Source organism: Notothenia rossii (genome assembly GCF_949606895.1).
Source record: "Notothenia rossii genome assembly, chromosome: 7".
Classification (NCBI taxonomy): Eukaryota; Metazoa; Chordata; class Actinopteri; order Perciformes; family Nototheniidae; genus Notothenia; species Notothenia rossii.
The window spans coordinates 15,386,097-15,404,384 of record NC_136905.1 but is presented as its reverse complement, the minus strand read 5'-3'; the positions used below and the strand labels follow the sequence as shown (position 1 = coordinate 15,404,384).

The following is an 18,288-nucleotide window of genomic DNA, read 5'->3' as shown; positions in this document are numbered from 1 at the left end:
AAACTTTACCTGTCAGTCGAACAAAGTGGGCGGGGCTTTGATGTCATTTAACTCTGGTTGTTGTATTAAGGTCAGATGTCCTGCCAGTGGTGCTTCAGTTTTCTCAGTTACGGCAAAGCCAGTTCTTCCGCGTAAACTTTACTAGCCATTTGACGGTGGACTAAACAGTTACAGTATGTTGCACCCTTTTGTCCTCTTCATGTACCAAAAGTGTTGAGGTCTTTTGCAGGATATTCTGGTAATCTTTCATCCTCACTTCTGCAAATAATGTGTCCAACTAGGCAGAAGTGCGAGACATGGTGCTTGAGATTGACACCAAGCGCTGTGCCATCGGTCTTGTTCTTTGAGGTTTACAGGACACAAAATGGACTGGAACCATAACTTTGGTTGTTTCCTGAAAACATAATGAATAGCTTTCTTTGATGACATATACATGGACCGCACTCTGCCAGTGTCTGCACTTTAAACTGTTCCCTACCTCCCAGAGAACACATTTACTCATAATTGTTTAACTCTACCCTAGTATGGCCGTCTGTAAGTGCAGTCTAGAGTTTTCAACAATCGCAATCTTGTCTCGTGGTTTTCCCCATCTTCTTCATGTTTTACTTTTTAAACTTTTAGGTCCGGGTTGCTCAGGCGCTTCCAGAAATAATTATACTCAAATATTGATTGTAAAAACTATTTTTTCATCTTTTGAATTTGCCAATGTATTAATTTAGAGTAAATATCACAGACTAATAATTAAAGGTGAGTTTGAACAATATGTAAATATTCTGAAATATATGAAACTTATTGTAGTCCTTCTTTCTTAAGATGTATATCGTATTATTAGCTGCATTTATTTACAGTTTATTTCAGTTTAGATCGAATAATTTGGCAACAGTTTTTATAATGTTCAGGCAAAAATGCCAACATTCTCCAGTTCCAGTAAATAACTTGTTTTTGCTCCCCTTTATTTGACTAAGTATCTTCAACTTTTATCAGTTGGTTGGACGAAATAAGTAATGTACCGGTAGTCATATTGCATTTGATGTCATTGTGAAAGTGTTTGTGAATTTTGCAAAAAAAATTTACCTTTTGACATTTTAGCCAACTTTTTATTGAAACTCTTAACATATTATAATGACAAAAATGCCCCAGTTTTTTGTGTCTTACCTACAAGATACAAATAATCCTGTATTTAAGCAATCGTGAAGCTCACAGATATAAAGCCAGAACCTACTGAAAAGACGATAAACTGGATGTTTTGAACGACAGGCACCCAAACACCGTTCACATTTGAGACAATAAATCATTAGTAACAACCATGGCATCTCTTTCCCGCTCATCCTTTCCGCTCCCCCCTACCCTCTTAATGCCAATCAGAGCAAGATGAGAAAGATTCCTTCCAACTCTTGAGATCCAGCATGTGTTTCTCCCAGAGGGGAAAAATTAATTCCTCCTCCTCCTCGGCATCCTCCTCCTCCCTTTTCTCCGCCAAGGTGCAGCATGCTCCCTCTCTTTTTCTCTCCCCATCTGAAAGAATACAAGAGAATGAGAACCTCTCCTGAGGGGATCCAGCTTATATACTATTTCATCCGCATTTAAATCCTCTGATAAATGCGAATGTGAATGCTTTAGTGGGGAACTTGCGAAATAAAGAGAGATTATTTTCTGGAGATACTAATATTAGTCTTTTGGCATGGGGTAGAGTGAATACGACACCCGAGCGTGGGGAAGTCTATTGATGGTGATTTAATCGAGTGTAAGCATTGCTCGTTGTCAAAAGACTGGAATAAAAGGAAGAGGAATATGGGTTGTTTTTTTATTTACATACCTGTGAGAATGATGATCCATTCAAATAGATGACTTATCAGGCCAGAACAGAACCTCCTTCTCCCCACAGGCGATGAAGAGGAAGAAAAATAAGTTAAGTCTCACATTATTCTGACTGAGAGCCGTTATATTGAAAGCTTTTGTTGGCATGATGTCTATATGTCTCTATATACTGCACAGCACAACTTTTTAACTACCTTTAGTTGGCATTTTGTAACCAGTATCCCCATTGTTCCATCCTGTTAAGTTTTAAATTCTTCAAGAATCTTTCTCTCCTATGTTTTGATCATCCAGGTACCGAGCAGCCCTTTTTCTTTCCCACTCCGATGCGAGGAAAAGCAACAAATAAATCCTTAAGACACCCGTAATAATCTATGTACTTATTATGTGCTCATTGTTCCCCAGGACTGACATTTCTAGCAGCTTCTGTACGAGGAGACGTGAAGGTTTTCGTCACAAATATTCCTTTCAGGATCCGTTAGGCCTTGCTTGTCATCTGGATGAAAAGGAATCGCAGGGATTTTTGTGCTTGCCCTTAATCTCCCTAACTGATGCTGGGAGTGCAAATCAAATCCAATTATAGGCAATGTGGGCCTTCAGCCTCTTTGAGGAACGATATTGGAGACTCTGATGGTTATCTAATGTTTCCCCCCCCCCCCTCTGATTTGAAATAACCAGCAGTCAGTGAGGTCATGGGAGTAGATCTGATATCTCCAAGGACCCCAATTGAGATGATTTTGCATGTTCCACTTCATTTTCTTCTCTTTTTATATGAAGATTATTAGACCACCAAAGGCTTTTACATGTCAAAAGACGCACATTATGCTAAATAAAGGGTTCAAGTGGTACTCTTCTTCGAATTCACATTTCTACATTGATAAATGCAAGTGAAAAAAGCACGTATTATATAATCACTCGCAGGATATTTTCTAAATGTATTAATGTAGGCTGAATAATCTGACAGTGGAGGAAAAAGTATTCAATTTGTAAATTTAAGTAAAAGTATCAATGAAATATGGTGAAAATACTCTGTTACAAGTCCAACTGCGAGATAAGTAAGTATAATTTTCTATAAAAAAACGTTTAAAATCAATATTGTGAATGTATATAGCTGCACTAACTTCATTATTATTAACTTCATCGGTAATTTAATCTAAAAGAGTATCACGTTTTATAAACTGATATGTTTGTATGTAATGTAATCTAAAAAGCTGGCGCTGTAAAAAAAAGATTGTTTAAAACAAATGTAGGAGTAGACATATTAACTTATTATAGGGGAGTGATGGCACCTCAACATTGTGAATGTGCTTCCGACCACTGGTTGCCGAGATGTTAAATATGCTCATTTGTGAGGACTATTGTTGATTTCAGTCTTTTGAATCCCTTCAACCAATTCAGATTCTCTAGAACAATTCAAACCAGAGATTACCAGTTCATCTGCCAGGTTTTCTCATAGAGGGCCATGAGCAAGAGACTGTGTCGTGTTGTATTCAGAACTGGGCAGCATCCCGTGAAATGGTGAGAGAGTAAAGCTGTGTCACTGAATATTAAACAACTTTCCCTTGAAGCATTAAGGTCAAAAATCGAAATACAACATGAGCCAATAAGAAGAAATCTTTAGGGTGAAAAGTCCTGATAGGGCCTGAAACACAGATTTAGGATTGACTAACTCAAACTCATCTTTCTTAAGCCTAGCTTTGGAGAGCATGGTTAAGAATGTCCCTGTTAAAACTAATCTATACGATTACAAAATATCTCAAAACTAAATAAACTACGATTATTCAAATCCCTCGTGGTGTAATCGCCCCCAAGTGCCACCATGTAATCTCAACTGAACGTGTTTTGCATTCATCTGCCTCTTTCTTACCGACTCTCCCAGACATCATGTAAATAAACCTTCCTGTGGTGTGGAACGGTGTAAACTTCAGAATTTGCTGCTTATTTTGTTCATTAAAATATTAATCACAGATTAAGCCCCTTAATACCCAATGGATTGCCATTTTAGAAAACAAATACAATAGTTCCCCCACTCTTTTTTTTGCGGAAACCTCCTGGCATCTCAGGAATCAGCCGCATGTTTTGGTGTTGAAAGAAAGACAGGAAAGGATAGAACTGTAATCCCTATCAATGCACTTTAGAAACCACCTTCTTGCTAAAATGTGTGACTAATGGGCACAAATCTGCGGCTTTAGAAGCTGTCAGCGAGGACTGCCTAGGCCGTTGTTCCACTATTCACCGCATAAACGTAATAAACCCGTCCCGTTTGTTTTTGCCGTTGCTCAAGCCTTTTTGTCTCTGCTCAGAGCAAATGTACCTTGAGGTCTTGTGTTGGGTTTCTCTTTTCAAGCTGCAGCTCTTCTCTTTTTGCTTTCCTCCTCCCGCCCGGTCTGTTTTGCTGCTTCGTGGTGCCGTAATGACATTAAAACACGAACACTTAAAGGGCTTTTGGTGAGAGCGGCATTGTCTGCTGTGAAGGCTTCCAAAAAGAGGCTTTTATTTTGTGGTGGGATTTAATGCCAGTGTGTGTTACCTGATAACATTAAGGCAGAGCAGGGAAGCAGGAATATTCCCTGACTGGCAAAGCTTCAAGAATATTGACCACCAACAGAATTGCAGCTGATGTGGCCATGTATATTCATGTGCTCAGAACGGCCTGATTATAGCTATTACAGAATTACATCCGAGACAGCAAAATTCATTAGCCCTGATTTTTCTTTATCTAGCGTCAGTGTGCAGGGGTGACTTCCTGGAGCTGTGTTAGAAAGTGTAGCTATTTCTCATCCTGGTGCGCAGAGAAAGTTTAAAAAATATATTTCAATTTCTCAGTTTTATACAGCTTCTTCTATATGATAGAAAATATATATATTTAGTGGAAGCTTTAGTCTGTATAAAAGGTGAGGAATCGCACATCAATACTGAATAAATCCCAAAGGTTCCATCAGAGTATATCCATTTTTTTTTTTTTACCCCGGCAGGTGAGATTTAGTGGATCCAAATCAATTTATGTTGTTGTTTTTGCAATGGCGGTTAAATACACTTTGGGAAATGAGGTGAATGAAACCTATAAAATGAAGTTTGCTTCCAGCTGAATAGTTAATTCAGTGCATCCAGAAAAAAAATAAAACATATTTTTTTCCCCCTCCCCTCGCTGCCGTATGTGAGGGAGAAATAATGACAGTGTTTCGCCGTTGTTTGATCATCCTTAGCAAATTTGAATGCCAAATTTGTTTTGCAGGTGTTGCTCATGGAATAATTGAGCTGCATAATGTGGATAAGGTGTTGCTACCATACTACACTTAATACGCATTTTAAGCACCAAAACAGCTCCAGCCGGAACAGGAGCCTGAAATTATTACAAGTTTAGTTTTGGAGGCAAAACATTTGTTTTACAACGAACAAAGTTTGTCCGAATAAGGGGAAACAAGATTAGATTAGAAAGACAAAGATAGAATAATCAACCAATTTAACTATACACCGAAGACATTACAAAAGTGACCTCCACTGACATAGTTGGTTGCTTTAGTATACCTTCTTACATAAAACATGACATTGTAACTACGTACATTGTCTTCTATAAAACACCACGTCATGCAGTTGAAGAATCAACATAACTGAAGGACATTCTTTTAATTGATGTCTTTAAGGATTAAATACTTACATTTTCTTACATACTTAGATTTCACTTCCTTCTCTGTGACTGACAGCCTACCTGAACCTATCAGAACAAACCTTGCGTGATAAACCCCGCCCATTGGTTACACCAGGGAAATAAAATAAATGCAAAAAGAAAAATCCAGTCTCTTTCTTAACAAGGTCTGGCTTGCAGTGTGAACATAGCTACTTTAAGTAGACTGCTGAGCGACTTCACCACAGCTTATCGTAGTATAGGTATAGTGGAGATATGTACACAGCAGAATCAGTCTGCTCTGGTGTCTTGGGTGCATTGTGCTCCTCCTCTTGTCTTCCCAGGCAGAAGCTCTATAAACACACTGAGCCACATGTAAATACACACATGTGCACATGCACGCACACACTCCAGACAATAGCTATTACCAGGCACACCTGGGTTCCCGCCTGCGCCATCCTCCTAATATCTTTTAAATCTTCACATAAGGTATGCCTTCCATAGGGCTTACAATACCATTTGCTCTAATAAATTCTTTTGGCAGCGCTGAGTGCAAGCTGCTTCTCCAAGGCCCCAGGAGGAACATGGAGAGGAGCAGGAAGGGAGAGGCAGCGCAAAAATATGAGGATAAATAGTGGGGAATCCTCCAGGACCCCAGCCCTGGTAATCAACATTCTTCCAACTGGAAACATTTTCCAATTCTTCATCTTCATTTAGCTTCCTTACCTAGTAATTCTAAGCAGCGGGTAGCAATAATTTGCACTGACGCCTGAATCGAAAAAGCAGGAAGGGTCCAAATTGAAGGTTTTGGAAGGATAAAGGGAGTGGAGAAGACAAAAGACATTGAGAGGAGTGATGTGATAAGCAAATGAAATTAATGACGGCGACTGTTTGTCTAGTCGAGAAGGGAAGGAGCACGGTGTCGGGTACCATGTTAAACACTCCTCACATGGTAAAGTAGCTAATCCAGGCTCCCTCCATCTCAAGCCTCTGTGTGATTACAGCGAACAGTCTCCTCATCGTGAACGCCGTGGAGCAGAGCGGCGGCCCTAGTTACCTCTCCAACAAGAGGCTCATTAAGAGCGAGAAAGAGTCAGGCAAAGAGAGAGAGATAGAGAAGAAGGGAGGGGGGGGGGGAAAAAACGATTTTTAAGTGTTGACTAATAGAAGAGCTCCAAGGTATTTATTTCTTATTGTTTCCCTGCAAAGTCATTATGCCACACTGGAGGTTCTTCTTTCCGCTCCCCGGTAGAGAGCAAGAGAGTGAAGTACAGAGGATACGTGTGTGTGTGTGTGTGTGTGTGTGTGTGTGTGTGTGTGTGTGTGTGTGTGTGTGTGTGTGTGTGTGTGTGTGTGTGTGTGTGTGTGTGTGTGTGTGTGTGTGTGTGTGTGTGTGTGTGTGTGTGTGTGTGTGTGTGTGTGTGTGTGTGTGTGTGTGTGTGTGTGTGTGTGTGTGTGTGTGTGTGTGTGTGTGTGTGTGTGTGTGTGTGTGTGTGTGTGTGTGTGTGTGTGTGTGTGTGTGTGTGTGTGTGTGTGTGTCACCCTCCTTCACTCCTACTCGACTTAAAGAGAGAAGGTGATGGCTTGAGGCGAGCCTGGATCTCAAACTCTGAGATGCGCTTCTATTGTGGCTCTTTGCTGCTGCAGCATATGAACTGTCACTTTCTATGTTAAATTATAGATTGCCTCTCCTAATTCCCAGCCTGATATTTTTGGCAGTGGGCAGGACGATGCGGACAGGCAGCATCTGTTAGAACCACCGATGAAGGCCAAAAAAAAATCGCTTTCTCTGCACCCCTTCGTCATCCGCTCTGACAATGGCCGCTTCACCTGATGTCCTGCAGCCCTCAGAGCAAACTGCATATTATCTTTATCAAAGGCAAAAAATAAATTCCTGAAGAAGAGAATAGTTTTATCTTCATTCAAAAAAGTAATTTAAAGAAACGTTTTGTATGTGTTTTTCACCAACTTTGACATTTCATTATTCTCTAAGTTAACACCAGCTGCCTGATTGAGCTTCAGCTCCCCTGCTGAAAATACTTACAGGTTAAATAGTTTAATGGTAATTATAGCAAAGCAGCACCGTAAAATCTAATATTACATCGTCTAAATACAGTTTTATCAGTTCTCAATTGTCTTAACAATAGTTTAATTGTTAGCTCTGCCGCCCACACAATAGTTGGGCAAAGACAAAACCCACTAATGGCTCAGCAAAGAAGAAGATGAATACAATTAAAAGACACCTGCACACCTCTTCTTCTCTATTTGAATAGATTGCTTTGTTAATTTTGGAAGCAAGTTCAGTCATTACAGAGAACACCTACTGTCCCCTAAGCTTCAGTTTAAAGCATTTAAACATTTATCAGCACAATAGCCTATTCAATTACACTGATAACAAATGCAAAGTAGAGCATCTGTTGCTTCAAACTTTGGAAATACCTTATTCCTTGCTCAAAAAAAAATTAAACTTGACATTATGGAAGGATTTCTGAAACTTAATCTGAATTAATTTCCTTCAGTGTACGCCTGAGTCTGCCGTCATTAATCAGTCTGTTAATAGTGTGTGCAGTTAATTGTGGAGAGGCGCCCTCGACGGAAATAATCACTTTGACTTTTTAGAGCGTCAAAGCCAAAGGTCAAAGGTGTTTCTGAGGATAAACACTGCGAGGGGTTTAGGAAGACGTGACTACTCAGAGAAAACAGCATACTAGTGAAGCATGATGGGAAAGGGTTGCCCATAGTTACAATATTGTTTTTGTCTTGAATATATTTGAATATATTAAATACAAACAACAATTATTTTATTTCATGGCAGTTCAAACTGGTTCAAAGTTGATTCTAAAATGTGTCATATTTCACAGTTTTTAACTTATTTTGTACATTCAATATTAACACACTTTTAAATCTTACAAAGATATTCTTTTCATAAAAATTCACAATGCATTTATATAAAATGCTAGCTGTGTTCACACTTTCATAACATTCAAAGCGCTTCAAATAATTCCCCAGTTTACTTTCATTTGCTTTACGTACCTGATGGGTGGAGTTAACCAAGACGATATGAAACTTCAATGATCTCTGTCGTGTAGCCGCAGCGCAGAATCAAGAATGCAGGAGAGGGAGAAAAACAGAATATTAAAAAATAAAAAAACAGGAGTCAGGACAAACGCGTGCAGCCGACAAATTCAAGGCATGTTTAGTAGAATGGATATGTGGGAAGACAGGGTGACAGCATGAATAACTTACATGCATGGATTGACTTACAGTTGCTGTTACAGATGGTACAAAATTCATTGCTCACTAAAGTAGATATTATTCAATGTAAAGAGGTGTATTACATTTTGTATGCACAATAACGATTACAAATATCCTTATAAATTAACCTTTGAAACAACTTGCAGAATAATGATGTTTGAATCCAATTGAAAGACAGCTTTGAATAGAGAAAACTATTTTGCACTTGTCTTTTTGCACTCAATTTTGTACTTGTCCTCTAATACATTTTGGGGCTTTGAATATGTCCTGCTTATCCATAAAAATGAAATTGAGACTCACAGTGTGTGATCGCTGAGTTTTAGGAGATATTAGTTTGCCTCCTTCCTCTGTGTAAAAAGATCTGTGCATCCTCTGGTTTGTTACACGACACCTCCTGGTAGAGACCGAGGCTGCAGCTCTGAGGCACACACTCACATACTCACACACTCACACAGTATGGGCTGCTGTGTGTACATGTGTGTGTGTGTGTGTGTAGGGAGAGTTTTCATGAATGCGTGAGGGTCCATGTGTGTACATATGTTGGCAGTGTCTGTTTGTATCTTTAAGAGGGATACAACAAGGCGGTGTGTGTTTGAAGACGCGTGTGTGTGAGTGTGTGTGCATATATACATACCCCCACTTAGGAAAGCCAACCACCCTCAGTGTCTCCAATGGCTTAGGGCCCTTTTCTCTCTCCCATGGGGGCCCTTGATTGAAGCCAGAATTCCTCCACGTGTGTGTGTGTGTTTGTGTGTGTGTGTGTGTGTGTGTGTGTGTGTGTGTGTGTGTCTGTGTTTGTTTGGGTGTGTCGGCCTCGCTGGGATTGCATGAGACAAAAGAGACGCACTTGCCAGCAGCTGTGGAGAAGACAGCAGCATCCCCAACCCACCTAAAGCACCCCATTGGTTCCTCCTTCCACTCCCAGCCTCCCTCGGTCCAGTTGGGCAACTGGATCGGTGATGGCGTTCGCTCAGGAGAAGAAAAGGCCCCTCGGGAGGCTGGAAAGTGAATAAAGGAACACGCAGAAAGAGAAAATAAGCAATTTTCATGCTTTTTTGTGTTTAATGCCATTTCCAAAAATAATGTGGGCCTCAGAAAACAGAAGGTAAAGATTTATAAGAAAAAAAACACGCATATACACATACATGTCCGCACGCAGATACACACAGCACATACACACAGCACATACACACAGCACATACACACAGCACATACACAAAGTGCCAGTTCGGGGTGGGTTGTTGTGAATACCTGATTCTTCCCCCTCTTTTTTTTCTCCTCATCTCCCTTTAAAAATCTGCAAATCCATTTGCTAAACAGCTGCACCTCTGTAGTGCACAGATAACAACCTGGGCCAGGCTGGCTTTGCGGCAGCGAGTGGAGGCAGATAGGCCCAAATCTCTGGCCCTTTTTTCAAAAATGCTAATGACGAAGGAACCACTTCCCTGGCCAAAAAAAAAAAAAAAAAGAAGAGAGATGGAAAGAGAGGGAGTGAGGCAGAGAGAAGGCTCTTGTAGATCTGTCAATTGCTATTTTGACAGATATTTGCTTGTAAGTACACACAACACTTGTTCCCCGTGTCTTATCTGGTGCTGTGCAGAACACTGACCTACATTACATCAAGCACAATATGATGCACAAACATGCTCTGTTCAATAGCCTGCTTTTTTTCTGTTGTTGTTGTTTGTTTTATTTTTCTCACTCCCCCTCTTCTCTCTTTTTCACCTTAAAAACAGATGGATTCAAATGAAATGGCTGCAAATCCTATGAACAGAAGGTATTCTTTCTCAAATAAAACCTTGTGGCTTAAAGGGAGAATCTTCAGACCATCTCCGGATGTTTGATTGCTCCTCAAAGGCCTCAGCAACTGCACTCAGTGGAGGAGAGTAAATATTGGAAATATTGCCACAGCTGCTCGTTCACTCCGTCTGTATCTCCCCCTCTTTGCCTCCAAACAAATTCTCATTGACACACGCTCACCCAACACATGCAAACAATGGCACAGAATGCATACTGGATAGATAATTATTTTGTTACCACGTTAACAGGTAATTACTTTTTTCAGACCAGCTTCTTCCAGAGAGGTCAGAGTTCAGCAGCCCTGGAGCTGGAAGAACTTTAGTGTCTCACTGAAACACACTTCAGTAAAATGGATGATTTCCAACGTTTTAAATGTAAGTGCATTAGTTGACAGATTGGCAATCTAATCACCAGGGGCTGCATTATATAAACTACGAATCTCTTTATTTGTTTGGCAACCATGGAAGTGTTGAGTTATTACCTGATTCAAAACTTTATAATTAGTGGAGAATTTCAACTTTAAAAAAAACAAAGCAATACAAGGTCCAACTTACTTTTTGTTTATAAAGCTCTCAACAACATCTCATGGACTTCGTCAGCCCATGGAGTCACAGAGTGGTTACCAAATGTATGGAAATACAGTTATTGTGTTGAGACATTGATAGCCTACAGTCTACAGATGCCAGTCTACAATAGTAGATGTTCAAATTTCAATGTTTGTATCCAGAGCACACAAACATCGGCTTGCTAGTCCTAAATGATCTTTAACTAAAGCGTACAAATCGATTACTTGACCTATGCATGTTTAACAATGGCCTTTTTGGATGTATTCTATAGGGTGTTTCAATTTCCTTGGATTGGCCTCAGGTTGGTTAGCTTGATCTGTAACACCTGTCCTTGTTGGTATAAATGGCTTCCAGGTGACTGATGTTCTCATTCTGAAGAAAGCTGTTGGCTGAAATGTCAATCTTTATATCTTGAAATGAATGAATCAGAGCTACGAGTCTTTCTTTTGTGTGTCTTGTAGCCTACCAGTGCATACTTCAGGCACAGTCGTATTACATATTTATCTGACGACTAACAAACTTTTTCTGACTGCGCTTAAGGAGTCAATATATCGTCAGGTAAAGGCTAACTCATCAACTCTCCAATTCAATTTCTATTTTAGAAACAGTTGATTGATCTGACCCAGATTTCTCAAGCCAGTTAGGATTCGCCATGCTATCGTTTCGTTGCACGTATCTTTGGTCAAGTCTCTTGTTTTAGCCGTTAGTGTCTCACAAGTAAAAAGAGCATTTTCTGCAGCTTCAGATGTATTACCGCCACCTTCTCATTAAATGATGGCAAAGTTGCTGGTTGGTGAGTATCCGTTTATGTCAGATGAGAACTCAAATAATGATCTTGTAGTACTTATTGTAAACATGAAATTGATAATAGAAAATAGTGTACATTTCACCTGGTTCATGTTTTCGCTTATGATACGTGACTATTGTCCCTCATCAGTTTGAAAGAAATAAAACTTTTGCTGTCAAGAAAACAACCACATTAGCCAAGTAAAGCCACTGAACAGAAAACCACTAATTTACTATTTATAAATTTTACAAATAACTCGCTTGGAAGATTAATAACAATGTGACCACACGAACATCCATAACCAGCTATTATTTCCCATCACTTGAAGTTTTAATCCTCAAAAAGATAATTACATGTTCTCTTTTCACTGTAATTGTCATTTCACTTAATTGTGTTTTGATATATTGTAGAATGTATAGTTTATTCCCGCCCCCCGATCCATTTTGCATAATTCGATTATGTGTCTTAGATTCGATGCCCTTTGGGATTTTACCTTACTTTATTTTGACTGGCAGGTGTGTTACGAGGAGGCAGCAGAAGTGGGAGGTTCGCCCCTGCAAGGCCCCAAGAAAGGTGTGTGTTTGTGTCTATATCAGAGTGTGCATGAAAGTATGTTAAAGTTCTAAAGTGAAAGCAGGAATCATGTTAAACTCATTGACTGTGAAAACTTCAGCAACATTAGTCCTTATAGCACTGTTGTGATGATTGAGGTAAAGGCAATCATCAATCATTTGTATTTGAGAGGTTCATCTACTTATTAATTTGGGTTCCTTTCCAACACTTGAAGGGAATAAGTGTGAAGAGGAGAAGAGTTTACCTTAACAGCCACCTGGACTGTCTTAATGTAGCCTAACTGCATTTTTTCACCCAAAACGTCTTCCATTTAAAAAAATACAGAGAATATGCCGTATGATTGTACAATATTACCTCCCTTTCTGCTTTAAATGTTTATATGAATCAGCCTTATCAAGTAGTCCACAAAAGAACATGTCAAAAAAGCGCGGTGCTGGCCTCATTCAGTACAATAGGCCTTAATGCTGCATTTTGGAGAGGCCGTCGCTGCGTGCAGCCCAGAGAAAGCAGGCAAGACAGAGTAAACAGTTTGTTCCTGTGAACAGCTCGATGCCAATCAGCGATTAATGAGGCGATGCTGGAACCACCGGCTGAGAGAAGTTAAACTGAGCTGAATTAAGGAGCAATATCATCCCTCATGCAGGTGCTCGCCGAACGAATAACTGCTTTAATTACTGTTATTCAATCATTTGCTTTTTTTCCCGCCGCATCCAAATACCACTCTGGTATTATCTCTTTTTCTTGTCAATTTACAAATGCCTATCAGAGACATCCTACCTACATGTTTTGCTCACGGCGCTAAAGCATATGTGACCCCTCAGAGAAAAAGAAAAAAAAAGCAAGCACCTCGCCGTCTTGAAGTGTGTATTGTAGAAGAAAGGAAAGCTCAATAGCAAGGTGCAGTTTGCAGAGTCCCTCTGTTTGAATGGGTCCTTATCTTGGTTTACATACTCAGGGTGGAGAGGTTTGTGGGTGCCTTTGATGGGAAACATCTGTGTGTGATATGGGGGCTCGTCAGAGATGGGGGAGGAAAAAGTAGGCGTCTTTGCACCTGCTTCGGTACAGTGCTCCACAATGCTTATTATTTCTGCTGGAGGTGCCTCACGTTGTTTGTGCCGCCACAGACTGTCAACATGAGGCGTGTTATATACTTTACATGGAGAATACAATGCTTGTCAACTTTAATGGCATGTGTAAATAGTATATCAATGTCAAAGTCAGTTCTAAATGTTAAATGGACTGCATGTATATAGCAGATAAAGAGTTTGATCAGGTTTGAATGTGTCAAGTTATTCAGCATACTCTATTTGTGTGCATATGTAACAGTATCCACCTATTGCTAAAGTAACACATTTGCACTTTGTAAATACCGATAAAACATCTCCTTTGCTGCTCAGTCCAGCTGATGATCACCAAGGTGTGAAAGCCATGCAAGATTGACAGTTTACTAATGCATACAGTGGGCCAACGCCAATATGAGCTATTATTGAACGTAAGTGTGGATACATTAAAGCAAAGCTGCTGATTGACCATACTTGTACTGAGATACTGTAACCCGGCATCTTTTGCCCCATCAAAACTGACATGTATTCATTATGTTCTTTCGTGGGAGAAAAAGCTTTGAAGCACCATTACATCATTGTCATCACATCTGTTAGTAAATAGAAAAACAGGGACAAATCACAGGAACAAATAACCTTGAATGGGGCACCAACCTGGAGGCGGGAATGACAGCACAATAATGTAGTCTCATAAAATAGTCTCATAAATTATCCTAGACTATCAATTTGGAACACTATAATAATTGAATTAATACATATGAAATACCAGATCAATAGCTAAAGTTGGAAGGATCTATGGATTTCTTTCATCATAGATTGGCAGCAGTCACTCTTGTACAACATAACACAGACCATATTTTTTTCCCATAAAATCAATGATATCCAGATGCAAAAACACAATATTCACAATTTCTAACGAGAGTAAGCTTTGTTAGCTTTGCAGGCAATGACCATAGTGAAGGATTTTGCCACTTAAGAGAACTATAGTGCTGAAAGGAGAATGACTGGAGGACTTTTTATATTTCAAAGCATGTTTATCGTAACAACTTTACAAGGTGATAATATGTCATTTTATCTATAGCTTTTTGTGCTGGCCCCAAGTGGCCAAAAATAGATTAATACAGCTTTTTTTTTAAATAAATAAAATAGGGCCCAGTCAAAGAATGCTTTAACCACGGCAATCAACCCAAGTACTTAGAAGAGGAGAACTAAAAACCTTCATCCATTGTTGTATCTTCTTTTGGCTGATGTGGTCAATAACAGTCTGGGCTATAAATGCTTTTTCCTACATCGATTCTGAACCCACTAGCAGTCCCATTGTTTCTATAGTTACTCACAGCCTAAAGGACTGATTTATGAGAGTGATTTAACAATCCTTTACCTGTCAGGTTGAAACTGTTTAAGGTATTAAGACATATAGAAACGTTATGTCAACCAATTAGAAGTGGATGGCAAAGGTATTTATTTACAACTGAAGTAATTACTGCTTAGCAAACACATTTAGACAATGTGAGTAAACTCTATATCTCTGTATTATTACGTTGACCTTTTTGACGTGGAGAGAAAATTAATGCGGCCTGCAGTCTCTGGGGAAAGCAGCAGAGGCAGCCGGAGCACAATGGTACCGTAGGATTTGTGGGGATTGACACAAAACAAACGAGGTGATTTCCCTTAGAGTCAGAGGAGGGATCTATCTCTGTAGAGCTGCACACTGACAAGTGCCGGTCCCCGGGGACGACAAATAGAGATGTTACCGCTCCACAGGGAACCAGGCGGCTTCCCTCCTTCATGTTACTAAACATTCGACACATTGAGCAAAGAAAGGAGGAATCTGAAGAGACTGAAAGGCATGTTTTACTTTGTGTTTAAACATAACAATTAAATAATTATTTTAATTTGACAATTACATCAGATAAAAAAAGTCATGTTTCGTTGAAGGCGTATTCTTCATTTGTTGGAGGGAAAGATTGATTGTATTGTTTGTTTGCAAGCATTTTGTTGTAATGACTTCCAATATTTACCACATTTTTACCACATTTTTAACCGGGCTTTAACGGGGGAACATCGTTGTTCATCATTGGGCTATTACTGGCATGAAATTGAAAGAAGATTGAAGATGTTATTTCTTTGAAAATGTCACAGATTAACAATTTATTAAGGATGCATTTTGTGTGATGTGTCCACAAAACTGCAGCCAGAGGAAACAGTGTAAATGTTTAAACCCAAGAAAGCATGCACTGTGACATTATTACATGGCGGACGCCCGTGATTGTTTACTTCACCTCCTTCGTTTGTGCAGTCGCCTGTTAGGAAGTTGAATATATCCAACACCAAAATGTAATCTAGTTAAAAAGAGAAATCATTTGTGACTCAGCTGGTTTGGGGATGTGATGCTCTCACCTCGCTCGTGCCCCACTTTGTGCTTAAAGCTGATAAGAGAGGTATATTTGCAGGTCAATTCGTGCCAAGAGTAGCCTTCCAGCATCCATCAATTCAACACTTGATTGACGCAGTCTGGATCTAACTGGTTTCCTCCTGAGCTGGCACCAGAGTCGTTCTTTATGACGTGATCTGTCTTTTTGAGACCCTGATGATTTTCCTTTTGGCCTCCAGCCCAACAACACATCCTCCCAGGTGGGCAGGGGGACACGCCCAGCTCTCTCACCAGGGCGTCACCGCATCTCTGAGCTAACAAAGCCCTCTGACTCCTTCATCCCCCCGGAGAATATCTTTCTGTGTCTCTACTCAGTAGCAGAGGACCGAGGAACACAGGCCCGCTGTGCGCCTTCCTGTGTGATCCACAGACAATCACACAATGACTTCCCCTGTTGTTGTCACTGCATCTTGTTCTGTCTTGGCAACATTCATCTGTAGACATTTTCTCATTGTTGCTTTCGTCTATTGTTTATGGTCAATTTTGCTAAATGAATGTTTATTCTTCTCCTTACTGACAATTGAAAAACTATTTATTTTCCTCATTTTGTAACTTTTTTCTGATGATGACTTGTTTGTTGAAAATAATTTAAATATACAATGAAGAATCTTTGTTTCTCAAATCATAAACGCTATTTAGAAAATGTCATCTTGTCTTTAATGCTTCGTTGGATGACTTGATGGCTGGTGCTTGAATTTAGCAAGTCTCTTGGCAACAATGCTTAGTCTTGACAACTTTCATTAAAACGCAAAGGTGTATTCAACAAACATCTTTGTCGAGAACAAAACATCACTAATATTTTGGGAAAAAAACCTGTTTGATCTGAGCATGAAGTTGCAGTTAACTTTTTAAATATCAACTTACTAAAGTCCCCTTCCTAACAGAATTGTTTTTTTCTAATTGTTGCTCAACCTGTTTGTTTAAGATTTACTTTTTAGAAGGGTGTCAATGCAGACTTTGACACATTGTCGTTTTGACAATAATAAGCTGAAGGTACGGTGGCCCTGAAGTGCAAGACACCACAGCATTTCACAAAACAGCACAGCATTTCACAAAACACAACAGCATTTCAAAAAACGCTGCAATATTTCACAAAACGGCGCAGTATTTCACAAAATACAACAGCATTTCAGAAAACACAACAGCATTTCACAAAACGCCACAGCATTTCCTCATCTAGGGGGGCTTGGGGGCATGCACCACCATGAAGATTTTTTTTAAATGTTGAAGTTAAAAGCATCAATCTGATGCACTTTGAGAGCAACTTGAAGAGATCTATGGATACATCTCTCAACACCCATATGAAACAGAACTGTAAGCAGATTTGTTTCTTCATGGATATTTTACAAATCAATTCCCTTTTAAACTGTATTCTTGTTTATTAATAACAACTTTTTTTTACTGTCATATTAGTATTGTATAACTGTTTACTTTATTCTTTTATTTTTCTATAACTATAATGATCATATAAAGATGTGCCTTTACCTCACTGGTTGGAGAAAAAGCTTCTTATATTCGTTAGCATAGCTAGCTAACCAGATGCTAATGACAACAACGTTATTGACTGTATGATCAGTATGACAGATGAACAGATCGCCACTGGGCTTTCAACTAAAGACACAGCCAAGCAAAACATGCGACATGTGTACAGCTCCTTATGGGTATTGCAATTTGTGAAGTCCCGGCCCGGAGCCGCGTTCTGGTGCTCTCCGTTAGAACTACACTCCAGTCAGACGAGACATATACCACGTGATGACACGTTAGGCTCGTGTTGTGTTCAAGGACCCTGACCTTGGCCAGGAAAAACAAGCTTGTTTAATTATTTTGCTTAGATTTCTTGAATTTTTTTCTTTTTTGCGTGTGTTTATAAATTACCCCGAGGGCCGTACCAAATGGTCTCGCCGGCCGCATACGGCCCGGAGGCCGGAGGTTCCCCACCCCTGCTTTAGGGAGAACACTTCTTGTTTGTGATTGGACAGAGCCAGCCAGAGAAGCACTGCTGTGATTGGTTGTTTTTGCTGCCAGTCAAGAAATGACACTTCGTGATTGGTCAACGCCCGACAGCGAAATATGTCCCAACACATCAGCCGTTAGCAAACACTCAGAGCTCACAGCTCCTCATATCTGTTCAGAAACTGGACAAAAGTTAAACATGTACAAACCACAGACTGTCTATGTCATGGCGAATACAGTCGCTGCTTTATTTATGTCTGTATGACGTTGTTGTGAGTGTGGACGGAGCAGCTACAGATTAGTTTAGCCTAATGGATCTGATTCCATTCAGAAAACACGCATTTTAAAAGCTTTTCGCCTGCCGTCTTGTCTGCAGACTTGTCAAAGCATTAATTCATTGTTTTTACTAACCGTTATCA

General features: G+C 39.8%; 1 long non-coding RNA gene across 1 annotated transcript; it reads left to right on the top strand.

The window, feature by feature from the left end:
* The first annotated feature begins 11,631 nt into the window (after nucleotides 1-11,631).
* Nucleotides 11,632-16,454, top strand: LOC307013770. Its single transcript, XR_013801057.1, has 3 exons — nucleotides 11,632-11,854; nucleotides 12,364-12,421; nucleotides 16,096-16,454. It is a non-coding gene; the product is annotated as an uncharacterized lncRNA (long non-coding RNA).
* Nucleotides 16,455-18,288: the final 1,834 nt, after the last annotated feature.